The sequence below is a fragment of the Anser brachyrhynchus genome (genome assembly GCF_964034855.1).
Source record: "Anser brachyrhynchus genome assembly, chromosome: 4".
Taxonomy (NCBI): Eukaryota; Metazoa; Chordata; class Aves; order Anseriformes; family Anatidae; genus Anser; species Anser brachyrhynchus.
In genome coordinates, this window is record NC_137698.1 from 14,974,380 (window position 1) to 14,992,662 (window position 18,283).

At 43.5% G+C, this 18,283-nt stretch overlaps 1 long non-coding RNA gene across 15 annotated transcripts in view; it reads left to right on the forward strand.

The window, feature by feature from the left end:
• LOC308194127 overlaps positions 1-18,283 on the forward strand; it is a 155,761-nt gene that overhangs the window by 118,769 nt on the left and 18,709 nt on the right. Inside the window, exon 4 of one of the 15 annotated variants that reach the window (XR_013950302.1) lies at positions 13,240-13,281. The exons of the other annotated variants lie outside the window; for them this stretch is intronic. This is a non-coding gene — a long non-coding RNA (uncharacterized lncRNA). The remainder of the gene's footprint in view (positions 1-13,239; positions 13,282-18,283) is intronic. 15 annotated transcript variants of the gene reach the window in all.

The following is an 18,283-nucleotide window of genomic DNA, read 5'->3' on the forward strand; positions in this document are numbered from 1 at the left end:
TCTAATAAGGGGCACTTTGAGTTGAAACTTGCTTTGGAAAAACATTATTTTGCTATTACATAAACACCTGTTTTTAGAACTACTCTATTTAAATTGCTTGAAAGGTACCTATTCCTGTTTCAGTAATGTTAGCACTTCACCACGTGGACAAAGAGTTATTTTATTTACAGCTGCTCTTTCTGTCTCATGTTTCCCTTTGATTCTGTACAAAATATGGGACAAAAAGATAAAGCATGTGAATTCAGCTGAAATCTAGGTAGGAATTCCATCCAGATTAAATGCCACATGTAGGATCATCTAGATTGGAAAAGACTTTCAAGATCGTCATGCTCAGGATCTCTGCTCAGGAAGAAGGGATCAGTGCATTTTCTGCTTTGAGGGTTTCTGCTCTGCCAGGTCATTATCATAGAATTAAGGATCCAACTTTGATCCTATATGGGTGAGAAGGGATGGTCACAAATATGTATTTCACAGAGTCATAGAATCATAAATGTTGGAAAGACCTCCAAGATCATCTGGTCCAGCCATCACCCTACCACCAATGTCACCACTAAACCGTGCCCCTAAGCACCACGTCCAACCTTTCCCTAAACACCCCCAGGGATGGTGACTCCACCACCTCCCTGGGCAACCCGTCCCAATGCCTGACTGCTCTTTTGCATAATAATCAATAAATCAATCTTCCTCCTTTTGGCCTGTGTTCTGCTTCACTCTGCTATGTGTGATATCCTGCAGTACTAACACATCTAGGACAAAATCTCCTTCCATCAAAAACTCCTGGTCTTCTGGAGCATCTGTGTCCCTCTGGCAGCAGGGCTGGGGGGAAGTTGGATGCTGCGACCTTGACCGAAAGTATTGGGTATGCGTGGGGGTCCAGGCACTCCGGGCAGGGTTTGCTTCTGGTTGGAAGAGTGTGAGGATGCGTAGGCAGCAAGGTGGTCTCCACTGCCTCCTCTTCCTGGATGCTGCTGGAGTGACTGGTTGAGGGAAGGACAGAAATGAGGAGGCCTAGATTTGGTGTTGGGAGGGCAGCCCTGGATGTATGTGGTACCACAGCTGGACATCAGTGGTCCCTCAGGGGGAGGTTGGAAAGAGCCTGGCTTAGATATTTGCAAATACATTGGAAGTTGTTTTCTGAGGACCATGATTTTGTTTCTGTAGACAGCACTGCCTTTAAGGTACATCTCGAGTTGGCTTGCTTTTCATGTCTGATCTGTGAAGTTCAAAACTGCCTTTAATTAATGCAACCATTCTGTAGCAAACCATAGTCTGTTCTGTAGAACAACAGAACTGTCTTTTTTCTTAAAAAAAAAAAAAAAAAAAGAGCCAAAACGCATGTTCAAAGAGGACTTTCCACAGTTTGTCATGTTTCTTTTTCAAGTTGCTCACTGTGGAACTTCATGATTTCTACACAGTCATCACAGAAGGTTTTTAATTCCAACAACTGTTTCTAGCTTTGTGGGTTGGGGGAAGCAACAGACCAACACAACCTGAAATGTTACTGTTGTGTGGTTGTCCCTGATCACAGGCTAAGCCATCAACAAGGTTGCCTTACTATAAAGATCCAAATATGCCTTTCCTATCCGAGTCACAGACATCATTGCTGCATGGGGAAGAAACCATGCTGTCCAAGAGCTGGCCAAGCTGTTGGGATGGGAATGAGAGGCCTGGAAGCTGGCTCCTACCTTCGTTGGTACAGCCATAGCCAGCATTGGCAAGGAAAGGTAAGAGGAAAGATTTCTTCCTCTCTCTAGTCACCTGCCTTGTGTGCGTTGGCCAAGACCATACAGTGTCTGTCATGCTTCTGTACTCTTGTGTTTGTGCCCTTTGCCATGCAAGCTCCAAGCACAGTGACTCTGTCTCCTCTTACAAAGGTTGTTGTCTCAAGTATTACGAGGTTTTTGGTGTTTTCCGTTTTCTGGGTGTCAGGAAATGAGAATATGGAGCTCCTGGCAGATCTGGAATGTATCTGTCTTTTCAGTGCCTCTACCCACCATGAAAGGACATGATTTTGTAACAAACACAGGAGAATGAGGTATCAAGCACAGCCCACTTCCCCTGCCAACACATTAGAAGCTGTGTGTTTAATTTCCCTCAGGCTGCTGAAAATTCAGGTCTAATTCCCCCATATTGTTGAATTAACTTACCTTGGTTATTCTCTACGTAGTATCTTTATTACGTTCTCTGCTATCCCACGTGGTCACGAGAATACATTACCCTTCTGTCCTCTCATTTTATCACGGTCTGATTGTTCATCTCCTTTGCAGAGGTGAATGAGCAGCCACCTCAGGCCAGTGCGAAGTCAAGATTTACCTACCTGTAGGTTGTATAAATGCAAACGGTTCTGAATTGACTGGCTTCCTCCTCATCTGCTCTTTGTGATTTTTCATAAGTAGACACGCTTTGTCTAATAATGAAGTGCTTTTATCCACCACAGTCTGTTACCTGTGCCCTCGCAGGAAGAATTTGCTTTCAGAAAGCCATTCTAGGGGATCTCGCAGTCTGTCTGCTATTACAGGTTTTATTTCTCTGCTAGTTTACCTGACTCAGGTCACACCTTTTAATTTCTAAGATACTCACATTTTCAGAGTAAAAAAAAAAAATGCTGCTCAGTAACAGGCTGAACTACAAAGGTCTGAAGTTTCAAAATTGACTAACTGCTCCTCAGCAGGTGATCAATATATAGACACAGCCATCTAAAACGAGAGGGTATCCAGGGAGAAACAGGCAACGGTCATAAAAGGAAGCGAATGGGGGCTGAACTGTAAAGCTTATTTAAATGATAGCAGGAGCTCCCACTTTAGGTCGTTCAGCACTGAAGTGTGGGGCTAGCTGTAGGCACATGCTGCAGAGAAATGCTGTCTGGATAGTGGCTGGAGAGCAGGGCACAGCGCACAGCCTGCATGCTCTGCCTGTGTGAGCAGCCCGAGCTTGCAGTTGCACCTCTGTTGCATCCCCAGGCAGTTTCTCTTCAAGAAAGGGGAGTTATACTTAAATTAGATTCCTGTTTTTCAGCTCTTGGCCTAGAGCTCCCCAGAAACTAGAGTTTGAGATGAGGAAGAAAATAGAGTATTTCCTAGCAATTTACTTCAGTCTCAGTGGCTTGGTGGAGTATTTGGTTTAGGGCAGAAGGGACCTTGGTGCCCATGAAGTAATATTGTTAGTACCTGCAAATTCATATTAAAAAACTTGTATTTGTGTCTGCAGATCCCTTTGGGACTCCAAAGCCCACTCAAAATGAGAACCGAGCTAACGTTTGTGGCCTGTGTTTGCCTTCTGCTGTCTGTACAAAGGTGTTGGCTGAGGTTTCCCCTGTGCCGCGAGCCAGTTCTCTTCAGTTCCTTCTTTTGCCTTGTGTGAGGAGGTTAAACAAAAACACAATAAAACTCTGGCCCAAACATTTTTCACTGTAGCCCAGACAGACATTTTATTCATAGTAATTTCTTTATTTGTATCATAAATCCTTCTTCTCTTTGTGCTCCTCAAGGAGATTAAAATTAAGGGCATCACCTCTGCCATCAAGGCCTAGACCCCCGAGGCCCAGCGATGGTTTTGCTGCTTCTGCGTGTTCTCCCACCCACCACTTATCTGATGGCTGATCCTTTTAGGGCACAGACAGTCTTTACCTTTCCAGTTTGTACAGTAGATCACATGCTGCAGTCTTAGCCTGTGACTACAAATACTAATGCCCTTTCCCTGTTTTCCTTTTTCAGAGACTCAGTAGCAGACGTTGCATGCAGGGAAAGGAAAGAGAAACACAGCATAGGCTCAGTAATAATAGCAGGAAGGCAACAATAATGCATAAAACTATTAATAAAATTTTCTAGTGTTTCTCAGAGCATGGCACAATCTGGTGCACTCCTTACTATGCCAGCTCCTGGGAACTGGGGACTGTGAAAATGTCAGTTGTATTATTTTTTTTTAGGTATGATTTATTTATTTTTTGTTCACTTTATTGATTGATTGATTTGTTTAATGATTTATTTATTTTAGCCATCAAAGCTGCACAGCAAATTGTTTCTTAAAGACTTGAAACCAGAAGGTAAACAAAAACCAAACTGGATCCTTTTTATTAAAATCTCATGGAGATTTTAATCAGTATTTGGAATTTAGGGGGAGAGAGAAGTTGTTTATTTTCATTCTCAGAAGCGCTGGGCTTCTCTGACTGAGGGATGGCAGGCTCACATCAACAACAGAAGACGGCGTTAATAACTTGCATCCTCTCCCTACAGTTGTGTTTATGAGAATTTAAGCAATGGGCACAGTTTCTAGCAAAACACATGCTTGTGTAACTAATAATAGGACCTTCAGATTCTTCTGGATGAATTTCAGTTCCTTTCCTTCACAGCACTCTCATGACTGAAGTAAGGACAGTGTAAGAAGTAAAGGAGAGCGAAAACTTGTTAGATGTCACAGCTGTCGCTGGAACAGCATAACATCCTTGCTGTGTCGTGCTGCCTAAGCTGTGCTGGGTGGGTGAAGGACACGTAGCCCCACTGGTTCCTTCTCACCACATGCATGCACTGGTCGCAGGGCACTCATCTTACAAAAAACTGAGGATGCCTGTATGCCTGGCAGTTGGTGATGGGTGCTTTCCAGCCTCTTTATCTCCCTCCCCAGTAAAGGCAGGTGAGCAGAATTATCCTAATTGTCTTCTGGGACCCACTGACCACTCATCTGTAGCGGGTTTATTGTTTCAGATCAGAGCTGTTCCGCGGTCAGACCTGCACTGGCTCATCCTAGCTCTGAATAGGCTTTTCTTCCTTCACCTGCTTCTCCATGGCTGGTCAGACGAGGGCTGCGTGTTTTCCTGCCCTCTGGGCTGCATTTGTGCTGCTGCTTGTGTGGTTCTGCTCACTCCACAGAGCCCCACACTCCTTGCTCCCAGGCTGGAGCAGGCTATAGCAGGAGAGGCGATTTAGGTGTCATCTAGTCAGATGATCTTTCAAGGTCCCTTCCAATCCCTAATATTCTGTGATTCTGTGAGAGGAATGGGGAGCTGTGCCCTCCCTCCTGCCCCCCTGGCCCCTCTTTGCATGCCTTCCTGCTGCAGTCGGTGCTCTTGGTTCCCCTCAGTCTGGTGCAGGTGGTCAGAGAAAGGCACCGTGCTGAGAACAGCAGCAGTACAGGAGCACCTTTGTGTCCCGTCTCCTCCTCTCCCCTCCCTGGAGACCCACATCTACGTCTGTTTGCCTCCATGCACCCGCTCTTTTCTAATCTTTCTGTCACACAGACGCTCTCTCCTGTGATATATCTGCTGTCTGGGAAGCGGCTGTTTTTGTCTAAGCCCACAAAGCCAGCAAGCAAGGGCCCAAGTGAAAGGGTCGCTCTTTCCACAATAACTTTTGGCGGCTGCTAAGTCATTCCTGCCTCTCAGCTCCCACAGGCTCCTTTGTGGCTGAGGACGGAGGCTCCTGGGAAGCCCATCCATGCTCCCGCTCTCATGCCCCAGCCCTACAAAGGGCCCTGCCTGCGTGCCGCGGTGCCCCGGGCAGTGGAGGTGTCTGCCGCCAGGCCCTCCGACGCCTTCCCAGCCAGGCCGCCATTCCCGGCCCCCCCCGGCGCATAGATATGAGCCGAAGGGCGAAGCGGCTTGGAAACCGTCTTTTCTTGTCCTGCGGCCTATCTGCTTGGGAAGCTGATTGACAGGTGGAGGGTGAAGGGCCAGAGGCTGTGCTAATTGTCTGAGGCCCTTGCTCAAACATGGATGGAGAAAGAGGGAGTCCCCGCAGGCAAGGGAAGAATGGGAACCTTTGTGAGGCCTGACACAGTAAATGCCACCTTTGTGAAGATTTAGACTTGCTGGGGTCAGTTTTTAACAACTTGGGATGCTTCGGTCTTTTCCTCTTTCCTTTATCTCCAAAGGCTCCTCTTCCTCCTTTATTTCTGCTTCATCAGCAAGCATTGTTTCAGTGAGGCTCGAATCCCCTTTCAGTGGCTTAGCCAAACACAGACAAGTCCCACCCTGCTAAACAAGCCTCTTTTGGGAGCTGCTGGATTTTTTTCTTCTCCCTCCTCCTTGTCTCACATGCTGCAAAGAATGCCTCTTAGTACTCTCAGAGGAACGGGAACATTTGCATATTAATTTAATTGTGTGTGTTCATGCAAAACAACTCACAGCAAACTAGCCACAGTTATTAAAATTAATTTGGAGAGGAAGGGAGCTATTGTTTTCCAAGACTAGAGTTGTCAAAGCTTATGTTTTTCTGTGTGCTAAAAGCAACCACCTAGTTGCTTGCTGCCCTCTTTGGCATTAGAGAATAGCTGGAGAATCATAACATAAGAAGTTCCTTGGAGAAACCGGAGAGCGGAGGAAGTTTTACACAGGCAAGAAACGGAGGAAAGTCTGTGTTTTTCAGTTGCTCCCAGACCAGGATTTCCCACCTGTGCTTCAGGCCTCCCTGGGACTTGCTAGGAGGAGAAAAACTGTCCGATACTGCCTTCAACAGCGTAGATAAACCCAGCTGAGCTCCACCAGCATGTTTCCATTGAGCTCCTTCCGTGCATTTGGGCATATTTCCATCTGGCTTGGGCACGTCTCTCAAAAGAAAACCGTGTAAAGCTTTTTTGCTCGGTGTTGGTGTGTTTGCAAGTGTAGGTGCTGTGTGTGCACGTGTGTATATGTGTGCATGCATCTAAGTCAGACAGCGAAACACACGCCATCGCCAGCAGGAATACCAGGTGGTGGCGGGGGGCCGGCTGTCTCCCTCCGACTAGTGATGGATTTTGTGATCTGCAGTGAGAAAACTTCTCAGGCCTTCATGGTGTTGTTCACTGGAAAGATGGGAGGATCTTTGCATCACTTCTCTATGAATTGGATTATATTCATATTCTTGTATTTTTTCCTTCAATTTTCTAGTGTTTTTGAAGATGTAACATAGATACTTTTTTGGTCACGATCAGTTAGAAGTCAATGTGTGTTGCTATTCATTACGTGCAAGACTAAATCCTAGCTGCTTTCCCACGTTTACACTTGTTGGCACTTTATAAGTGATATTGCAGAATTGGCTACCAGTGCACAGATGCATGACAAAGCAGTGAAGGTTTTCTGGAAATTTTGACAGTTCCATACATAATCCGTGGACATGACATGACCTGGTCTGAAAACATATTACCAGAACTATCACCAATGCAATATCTGAAGTAATTTAGCTTCAGACTATGCACAGAGGTGTAATACATAGGTGCTTTTGCCACATTGCTTCTGCAACATTTGCTCCTGTGTCTTTGATAATAAAACTGTCGGAGTGACCTTGGGGAGGTAATAACGGCTCATTGATTTGGATTTAAAGCTTCCATATTGTTTTACCCATTGTGTGATATTTGTTAAAGGGAAAAATAGAAAAATGAACCTGTTCCACGATCTCATCCAAAAGACATAAGGGGTTTTATAGAGATGCAAAATGTTTATTGGTTGCATAGCCCTTTGGAAACTCCCAGAGCCTTTGAATTTCCTTATTGTGGGGAGCTTCCTGGGAGAGAAAGACTCGTGAGCTGTGCACCCTGCAGTACTGATTTCAGTAGTAGACAGCCTGACAAGTTGCAGAGCATTGAGGCAGTTTGCGTGGAACTTTGTTTGTTAGGCTGAGTACATGAAAACTGTCTTTCTGTTAAAAGATATGATTTGGGGAAATACCCAGCTAATACGGATTGTTGTCTGTCTTCCCCTTAAAAGTTAACTTCAGTTGCACAGTCTGGATGCTTAAAGATAAGCCTCTTTAAGTTGCTGGTCATTTGACACTTTGGAAAATCCACTTGCCAATCTGCAAACCTTAACATAGGGTAAGAAGTTGGGTGTGGGACTGCTGGCGTTGACAGTTACAGCATGAGCGTGGCTTGTCCCCAGCCTGGCACGCATCGAGCCTCTGACCAGCTGGATAATCCAGGGGATAATTCTGACCAGTGCCCAAGCTTAAGGAAATGTTCTCGGCTGTTCTGAACTAGAACATCTGATTTCATACACCAACTCATTGGATGCAAAGGTATATTTTGTGTTCTCTTCAGCACTGATTTTTCTTGGGAGAATAATGTTTGGGTTGCCTAGGAGGGAAGGACCTAGGGGTTAAAATGGGCAATGAGTAGCTGTCACCAGAAGCACCTGTGCTGTGCGAGGCCAGGGGCCAGGAGCAGCCTATTTTTTCAGCCCATTTTTTCTGAAAAAAATATTTTTCAGAATGGCAAGTTCCACTTCTGCTTTCCTATTCCTGTTGCACGAGATTTTCTTTGACGAGAATTTTGTTTTTAATGATTATTCTTTTCTTCATGTCTAAAAGAAAGGAAGCGTGTGTTTTGATTTTTAAAAATTATTATTATTGTTTCATTTGCAAAACACAATGGCTTATAGTAATTCTTTGGGGTATTTCAGCTGAAATTCAACGTGCAAAGGGATACATGTGACTCTAAGGATATGTAGAAAATAATTTTTCATTTATCCTGACTATATATTTGCTTTTAATCTCTTACATAAAGTTATACACAATATAATTCTGCCTCTGATTTCTAGCTTGCTGCATACCGCACTCAAGAGTCAATCTTAGTTGGGTTAATTAATTTGAATTAACTACAGGGATCCTTTCCATTGATTTCAGTGGACTGTTGATCATGCTGGCATATAATACAAATTGCTGCTTCTTAATTAACCCCTCTATTCTTATCTGATCTCTTCAAGTTACTCACCAGGTGTGGGGGAGAATAGGGACTGAAGCCTTGGTCTCATGTATCAATGAACATCATCAAGAGTGGGTTATCCAGTCAGATTTTCTGTTGCCCTCCAGATAAATTGGTGCTTGTGTTGTGATTTTTTTTTTTAATATATATTTTTATGTTAGCGGATGACTGCAGGAAAAATGGGAAGGAACTTTCTCTGTAGTAGCTGGTACCTGCCACGCAGGGGAAGCCCAGGACAGACTCACAGTGCAGGGACTTGATTTGAAATTTTTTATTACCCCTGTCAGGGCAAATCTGCTACCAGCTTCCACAACGTTTCCTTTTATTCTTCTGATGTTTAGCAAACCATAACATTTTACATTTGACCAGGCAGAATCTGGGGACCTAGAATAACAGTGAACATGGCCAAATGTTGTCCAAAAGAAAGCCTGCATGTGTCTGACTGAGTAGCGGTGGTCATCTTCCACCACCATGCAGAGGATGCCCACCCAGTACAGAAGTAGAGAATTTCAGGAGGCTCTTGGACGTTAAATTGTAGATGCAGAAGGCATTGGGTAGGCAAACTAAGATCACGGTTATTATGGTTAATGTAAACAGTTTGTCTTCATAATGCTGCCCTTTTGTATTGGTGAATTCTTTGTTCATTCTACCACACCAAAAATATATTGCGTGGAAAAAGGAAGTAAAATACTGACAAGGCATCAGGCCCCAGCTGCTGCCACTTGCTGTCCATGGTAGGGAGGCTAGAGACTGAAATGGTTTTAGTCCTGAATTGTAACAGTTTCTGAAATATATTTTCTGCAATTACCAAGTAGTTTTGCACCCTAGGTGTGATATTTTAGAGTTACTGTGGGTTTAGATCGTTATAGACACCTCATTTGCATGGGACTCGGCACACACTGAGGCATTAGGATCCTTTAGACATTATTGAATGTCTAAATGTTGCTGTTTCCAGTGAGAATTGAACTAGACAGCACTCTTGCAATTGAATCCTTTTGATTTTTTGACACCCAAATACCCAGTTCCACTTTGAAAATGGTAGCTAAGCTCCTAAGTTGCATGGGCACACCGAGAACGTTGCCATTCACGTTTCATGACTACAACAGAGAACAGCAAAAGTCCTCCTGAATATTGCAGGGTGCTTACTGCAGGTTGGTCACTTGTTTGTGTCATGGGGGATGGAGCCAAACTCGCTGATATGATGGATAGTAGGCACAATAACAAAGATGCTTGCTTGCAGAAAAAAAACATCTCGAGAAGTATATTTAGCCTGCCTTGCAATAAGGAACCACAGTAAATTACTGTAGCCATTTACCTGTGTACTTTTGCATCCATTCCTTTAAAACAAATGATACATTATTGATAAACCCATTTCAGAGAAAAAAAAAAAATTTGATGTCATGCACTTTTGTCAATTTTCTTTTTAATTAATGGTGTTTTTGAGAATGGTGTTTTAGAAACTGCTGCATGCTTTCAAAGCCATCTTCTGTACATTGCTTCCTCGTGATCTAAGAACCAGAGAGTGAAATTCTATCCATAAGACATAGGACTGGGTGATCACAGAAGTATCTTCCAGCCTTAATGTCACCTTGGTGGGGTTAAAGTGTGCGTCTCCTTTTAGATAGCGTTATGGAGGGATGCCATCCACTAGGTCATCCAGCATCGCTAGCAGGGATCTGACCTGTGGGTTATCAGACTGGCAGAGACCACCGTTTCTTTATGTGCCAGTTTTTGCCACAGAGGGGCCATGTATTCCTCTTCACTTGGTGCAGGGAGCGAAGAAAGGCAAAAAGGAAGGCAGAAGGATAACCGGAGAAAGAACAACGGTGTTTCTGACAGGAAAAGAAGGCCTGTTAAGGCCTGACTGGGGCTGACAGAGCTGGCTCACAGTTTACCTAAATACATAGCCTCCCAGTAACCGTCAGACTGGATGGACCCAAAGCCCAGCTAGTTTCCAGCAATGGGCAGAACCAGCAGTACCAGTGGTGGGATTAAGACCTGTGCTGTAAACAGATGCTAATGGTGATCATCCATCCCCAGGTAAGACTTGCTGACCTCTATTAGGAACAACTTACGCCCTAGAGCACAAGGTTTAATAGCTGTTCCAAAGTGTTTTCTGATGGAGATGTTGGTTTTGGATAGCTTTGGTATGCAGGTAAATGTCTCATCTTATGAGGAATCATGTTAGGGACAGACTTATGTGATATACCTTCAATTCCACTGACTGGGGAGGTTGCCGTATAAGAATAGAGTGCCCAGAATAAAGTGTGAAGGCAAAGACAGGCCACCAAGATAATGTTTCTTCATGAGTTATTTATTTAATATCATAGTGAAAAGAGAAAGAGTTTCACTGTTCAAAATACTCACTGGAAAGCCAAGAAAACGCTGCTTGGTGAGCTGTTTCTTTTCTTCTTTGGAAAAGGGCTCATTTCTTGGGAGAGCAGGGATTAGGTCAGCTGGTCAGTCAATTATATTTCCCACACGAGAGGCACAAAGTGGGAAGACTGGGAGAGGAAACTGCTTTTTACTGCCGAACACTAAACAAAATGCAGAATTCTTCCAAGGTAAATGTGCACCAACAAAGTTTGAAAACATATGTTATGCATTAAAAAAACAACACCATAAAAATAACCATTGTAGATCTCTGCAACCAAGTATAACTTTTACTGCATTGGTACTAGAAAACAGCCTTATTGTGAAGTTGGATAAGAAGAAATTTCCAACATTGTTTGCAATTGTGCTGTCAGGAAGGATAACAACGTAAGCAAATTGGCAGCTCTGATCATTCACCCATGTAGAAATTGCCTGGTCTGTTCATGAACCATATTTTACTCAATCTAAAAGAAAGTAACATTTTCATCCTGATATTATTAAAAACCTAGAAGCTATTAAAAAGGCAGAAGTGCCTATAGATTGATCTAATGCTGTGATTGTAACTGAAAGGACAAAATAATATTATATGTGGAAGCCTGCACTTTTCATAAGGACATAAAATGTTAAAAGATCAAGATTATTAAAAACTTGAAGACATGACAGCCAAGGAGAGAGAGTCAAAACTGTTCTGCTCAGTATGGAGTTCAGGACATACATTTTAGCAGTGTCGTGCTGGATGATTCAAGTGCTAAACTAGTAAATGTTAATATAATATTAGGAAATTATAATGATGAATATAGCTGGATACCATCTGGTATTAACTCAGTTCCCAGGGCATTTAAAATTCTGATTGTGCAGTTCTTTGTAGGATTACTGGGTTGGAAAGCTGTGGTTGAGGAATGTTGTAATTTGTCTGGTGCTAGGATTACTGAAAAGTCAGCCAATGCTGTCTTTTGATGGAAAATATCTTGTTGGTTTTTTAATAAATAACACATTTCAGGAGGAGAGTGCGCTTTTCAGAAATTTTGGTTAATGAGGGTGCTTGCTGGAAGCCGCAGCTCTGTAGCCTTAATCTCATTCTTCCTTACAGTCTAAGTACTAGCCGAGAAGTGGGGCTGTGCCTGCTGTGCTGCACCCCCAGACCCTGCCTTGCTCTGTGTTTTTCTCCCTTCAAGTCAGGGCTGTGTTGGGCACGGAGGACGTGGTCTCACCAAATCCACGGGCAAGAATCAGCAAGTGACAGAGACAAACTGCATTTCCCAAGGGGCTGTTTCCAACCGGGCAGCTTTCAGTTCTAGGGCCCAATTCTTTACCACTTGCTTTTCATACCCCAGACAAACTTCTCTCACAGAAAAATAACCCCCCTTTTTTTTTTTTCTTTCCACTCATATATGCTCTTTGATTTTAGAGAAACAGCTTCAAAGTAATGCCGAGGATAAGACAGGAGATGGTGTACAGCATCTGTCAGCAACAGAATAGGTAGAAATAGTAAGTAGTAGCTTGATGAAGATGAGTCAGCTGAGTTTGTTAAGTCAAGCAGAAGTAACAGAGCAAAAAATACTGGGAGTGCAAGAAATGTGTTAGGTTTTCCAGAGGCAGAAAGTCAGCAGAAATAGCTTTTATAAGACTGTTCATAAAAAAAATAAATCTGTAGCAATATAAAATGTAAGACAATAGAAGAGGCATCCAGTACCTTGAGTAGAGTACCCATCCTTGAGCCTGTTTTCAGTGGAGATTTCCATGTTCGTGCTGTGACATCAGACGTTGGTTCACCAGAAATCACCGGTATGAAGAGACAGGGGCTACGATGCAGAACAGCCCTCTATCTCCTGGTAGTGTCACTGGCCGCGGTAGTCCCAGCTGCCTTAATTAGGCAGATGTGCGTGGTTTGGAAGGCTGATAAGTGCTCTTGCGATTCTCTTCTCAGCACTGTTCCTGCCAGGGAAAACGAAGGTGCATCTCAGCTTCAGGTTGTTTTGATGAAGTCGGGCTTTTCAGAAGGGTTTGGAATACTTTTCTTCTTAGGCACCTGTTGAAATGCATCCCTGGGTGGCCTGAGATTTGGAAGGGCAGACTGAAACAAATCACACACGTTTCCTATGAAGTCTTCATTCTCCGTCATTACTCCCTGTACTCAGAGATTTTCTGCTCCTGCTCTGAAGGAACCTTTCATCACCTACCTTTGTGTATGTTTTTCAGAAATACAGAGCGGAGGGAGAGAAACCAGGGTGCATATCAGTGGTGAGCCAAATGTGAAGAAAAAAATGTTCCTCTGGAGCAACATTTGTTCGAGCAAAAGGCCCGGGTGATCAGAGTGCTCAAGTTCCCCCAAGCTGTCATTTCAAGATCCTTCTGTTCCACGTGGAACCATATAGTTCCAGCTGTCCCCTCACCTGTGTGTCTGCTGGGTTTTTACACCACCGTGGCAAGGCGGCAAAGCCTGGCAGCTGTGAGACTCCGTCCCATATGACTCCCTGCGCAAGGCTCTGCTGGCTCTGTCCCCCGGGACAAAGGCATGTTTGACAACTTCCCTGGGACTGCCACTCAACAGAAGGGCTTTTTAACATCTCTTCTGCGTTCTCTCGCCTGTTATGGGTGATATTCCGGCTTCTTGTCCCAGACAGATCCTTTTTCTTTGCCATAGAGCTTTAGAGACAAGGGGTTACTCGGCTATTTGATAAATTTCAGCTTTTTGTTTTAAATCCATTTCACTTAATGCCCAGGTTTGTTTTATTTTTCCTCAGACACTGGCTTTCAAGGGCATTTAGGCACTTGTCTGAATTGCTGGTGGTTTTTTTTCTGTACCTTTTAGCGGAGCTAAAGTGTCCGTGATTCCCTCTCCCTTCCTTCTTTCTCTCCTGATCCCTCCCCAGTTCTAATGCTTTGGCTTTCCTACAGAGGAGTGATAAATGGCCCGGAGTGGAGTTTGATGAGGTCAGGTGTTACTGTCGGCCGTAAATCCTTCCTGCTTGTTGCTTCAGCAGCACTCTCTGGCCTTGGACGTTTACGGCTCTTCCAGTGGAGGAGGGATAGGAGTGGTGTGGGCTGTCAGCGCACCAGAGTGATTTGCCGAAGGGTTTTACTTGATAGCTTCACGCACCTGGAGAAACTCCTCCAAGCCCCAGGAACAGAGAGAAATCTTCTGATCAGCTCTTTGCTCCGAGCTAGAGCTCTCCTGCTCAGGGAGCACAGGCCTGCCTATGGCTCGTGGGGCGTAAAGTTAAGCAGTGCATTAGGAAGAGATGATCTCTGAACAGAGATGCAGAGACAGATATAAGGGGAAACTTGCTGTGTTAACAGTTGTAGCTCTGTCTGTCTGCATAAGCAATGTATTTACTTTGGTCGTCATCCCAGCACAAGCGAGGTGAATGTGTGTTGCTTTTTTGGCATACTGAGCGTGATAGCCCAATATACGCTGCAAACAATGGAGTGTTTGCAGATTGTCAGCTCGTAAATCCTAGGCAGCTGGTGGCTACCTAGAAGTGCCTTCACTGTGTTGATTCTGGCAAGAGTGCCGAAAGATAACGGTGTGGGGAACTGTGGGAGTGGCAAAAGAGGGCTACTTGGACTTACTCCTAAGTCCCTGTGCCACTGCGGCTTGTACCAGAGTAGACAGGGAGAACTGCATGCACAGTTAAAAATGTAGTTTGACCCGTGTCCATAGGAGATCTCACTGTCTCAGTGTCAGCCCGCCGTTCTGCATACATAAGAAGATGCAAATGGAGATGGTAAGGGAACAAGCTTCCCTAAAATGAAGCAAAATTAGTGTTGCCCTTAGCTCTGCATATAGTTGATGCCACTCACTCTCCCCAAATACCATAATCATCAAACAAGTCAAGAACTTATATATGTAGTTAGAGATCACTTGAGCAGAAAACGAAACACATCCGCTAGTGGGTGCGGCATAATTTCTTCTTCACGCAGAAGTTTGTTTAAAATTCAGCAGAACAGAAAAAAATGTTTTTACAATTTTTTTAGTGAAAAAAAAAAGAATACTTACCAGATAAGGAATGCTTGTGCACATGCAGTTTTATTCTGAAATTAGTCAGCCTAATGAAACCAAATTTACAGTGCCACAATAGAGGAGCTATTCAAAATGCAACATTACTCTCCATTTCTCATGCATTTTTAGCTTTAATTTTGTAAATACCATTTAGTAAAATCAAAACTCTTCTCACTGTCTTGCTAGGTTTTGTGATATTCTTAATATTCAAGGAAGAGAGTCGTTACAGGATTGACATCAAAAATGATGTTTATTTATTTGGATCGCTGGAAGGTGTTGATGTCTTCTGTGTTCTCCATCTTGTCTCTTTAAACCTGCTGGATCATACAAAAGAGCATGAATAGAAGAATTTGCCTCCAGAACTTTTCATTATTAATGATGCTCTATGACTAAATTGGAAATCTGCTACTGTACCCCAAGGGGGTGATTAATTTAGCAGACTAGGAGTTTTGATTAAAAGGGAATGAAATGTCTGACACATAGTCTATTTATCAGTTATTATGATATTAAAACACTCTAATCATTGTGGTGCCTAAATTAAGGCTTCCCAGCCTAAATGTCACTTCATAGCGCTCTTTTAGAGCTGGCTGTGTGATACAAGTTTATTATCAGTGGGCGCGTGAGAATATATGTGTATATAGTGGTCTTTGATAGGAACAAAGTGGTTTGGTTAGAGCTCTTCTCTTTGCCCTTTTCTTGTTGAAGAGGAGATAAGGGAAGATTTTAAGATGTGATCTGTACTCGTAATGCATGTACAAGATGCAACTATCGCTGATGTCCCCAGGAATTATTACACAGAGTTTTGTCAGAATTTGAGCCTACAGAATACAGAAAACATCACAGTAGCATGGGGAGCTAAGTCAAAACTCGTTCCTTCTAGAACATAGGTGAACTCTGAGATGTTACATTTGCCTAGAGATGAAATCGTAACAATTCTGTGTCCTTAAATTAAAGGTCAGGGAAGAAATAGGCAACAATCAATCAAGACAGGTAATCAACAGTTGGCACCAATAATACGTTGTTTAAGCAAGCCACAGAGAAGTATGGAACCAGAGTGATAGATCGTGTGTTTCTGTATAAATGCCTGAGAAATAGCTATAAGCCACAGTATTGAATTGCCAAGCCTACTGAAAGCTTCAGAGAGGGAAGAGGGAGAGTCATGGAGCACTGTAAGACTGAGGAACACAAAGTTCATGAAAGACAGAGTCAAGAAGTGCTGGGATAGTGGTGCTTTGTGCTAAAGAAAGCTTGGTATCAAATCAGATCAATAGAATAGCCCTGCCAGCAACTCAAATTTAAGTTTTAGGCTTAAATAGGAAAAATACTGCACTAGGCCCAAATTATCCATGGACTGACCATGATGGTGATGGTGACTGTGACATTCTGAGTGCTTTGGAGGGCAGAAAACACAGTCAAGATGAACAGTTTCCATGACCCCTTTGTAGCTTGGGTAAGCGTCCTGCCAGGGTACAATGCCAAGTCTGTCCTTTGAGACCATCAGTGACCACGTCATGGAACGGTGCATGGAAGCCACAGAGCTGAAGCAGCCCCCGAAATTCGGGCCAGCAGAGTGTGCATAGTTCATCATGTTCTTGTCAAAGGCCTGCTCTGCCACAGGGACCACAACCCGTTTAGACTAAGCATTCTTGCAGATGCAAGAAAAGCTAACATCCACTGCTGTCACACTTAATTCCAAAAAGGAGAAGTTAGAAGAGGCTAGAAGAGTTAAGTCCTAAGAGGTAACATAAAGACTATTTAAAGACAGTGATGGAATCCCAGAGCAAATGCACCCCATTTATCGAAAAAGATCACCTTGAGGAAAAACAAAACAAAACAAAACAAAAACACAGAAGGAAGTTAGATAGCTAAGCAGCAGGAAAAACATATTACTAAAAGCAGGAAGGCATCCTTCAAATAGCTTGGGTCTGATGAATGAGAAAAGTAGAAAGTCTCATAAACCCAGGCAGGTTATACAGAAAAATGCAATAAGGAAGTTCAGAAGAACTGGAGAAACCTACAGAAAGAAAAAAAAATCCCTATTAAATCCCATTTCAGATACATGAGAAGCAGGAAGCTTGCCAGAGTCTGTAGGACCAATAAACAATAAATATGCAGAAGGAGTGTTCAGAAAAATGAAATGTTTCATGACGCTTGCCATGGGAGAACATGGGGAGGTTCCCACAGTGGAATGCCTCTCCTGGCAGATTAAGGATGAACTCGGTGAAGTGGTGACTCCAGTGTGCATCCCCCAGATTATGCACTGGTACCAGAGGAAAAGGGCCAGTGTAACAGCATTTTAAAGTGTTTCCTGAAAGACTCCCAGAGCTCAAAAGTGGTAAACCTGTTATCTACAATAAATAAATTGACAAAATCTGTAATAATAAAGAATGTGTGGGAGCATCGATAAATATCAGTGACAAAGAGCCAGCCAGGGTTTTGCAGTGAAAATCATGGCATACTAATCTGTCGGGTAGCCCTGGAGGAGTGGATGGGCCAGACCTATGATATAACATACATGGTGAGATAAAAAGCATCAAAGGCAGTTAAGAAGTGCATGTGCCATGCAATAGCAATGAAGTGCTTCAAAAAAAATGATTAAAATTGGGAAGCAGAAGGTAGAAATGAAAGACTGAAGTTTTCACAGTGGAAGAGGGTCACAAGTCTGGTTCTGTAGGGATCGGTGCTCAGGCCCACAGGGTTCAATATGCTCATAAACAGTGTGGAGAACGGGGAGTGCAGTCAGATGGTAAACTCTGGTGACCTCAGATTTTCAGGGAAGTGAGAGTGAGGGGCAGCTAGAAAGTGATCTCAAATTGAGAGCCGGGTAAGGAAAGTGCAGGTGAAATTCAGTATAGATAAATGTAAAACAATGTAAATAGGAAGAAACTATCACATATTTTTATCACTCAGGAACAGGATTTTGGGGGTAGTGATACAGAATTCCATGAAACTGTCAGCTCAGTGTTTTCAGCAGTGGTCAAAAAAACTCCAATTGAATGCCAGGAACAGGATAGAGTAAATGGAAACCGTAATTATGCTACTTCCTAAAGCTGTGCAGCATGTTCATCTTGAATAGCACGTGGTGCCCTGCCCTCCTCATCTCAGGAAGGACACAGAGAAGGATGACCAGGATGATCTAGGGTGTGCGGTGGCTTTTGTGATAAGAACACCTGTGTAGATTAGGACTTGTCACCCCGGAAAAGAGATAACTGAAAGGAAGAGGTTTGATAGAAGTCTATA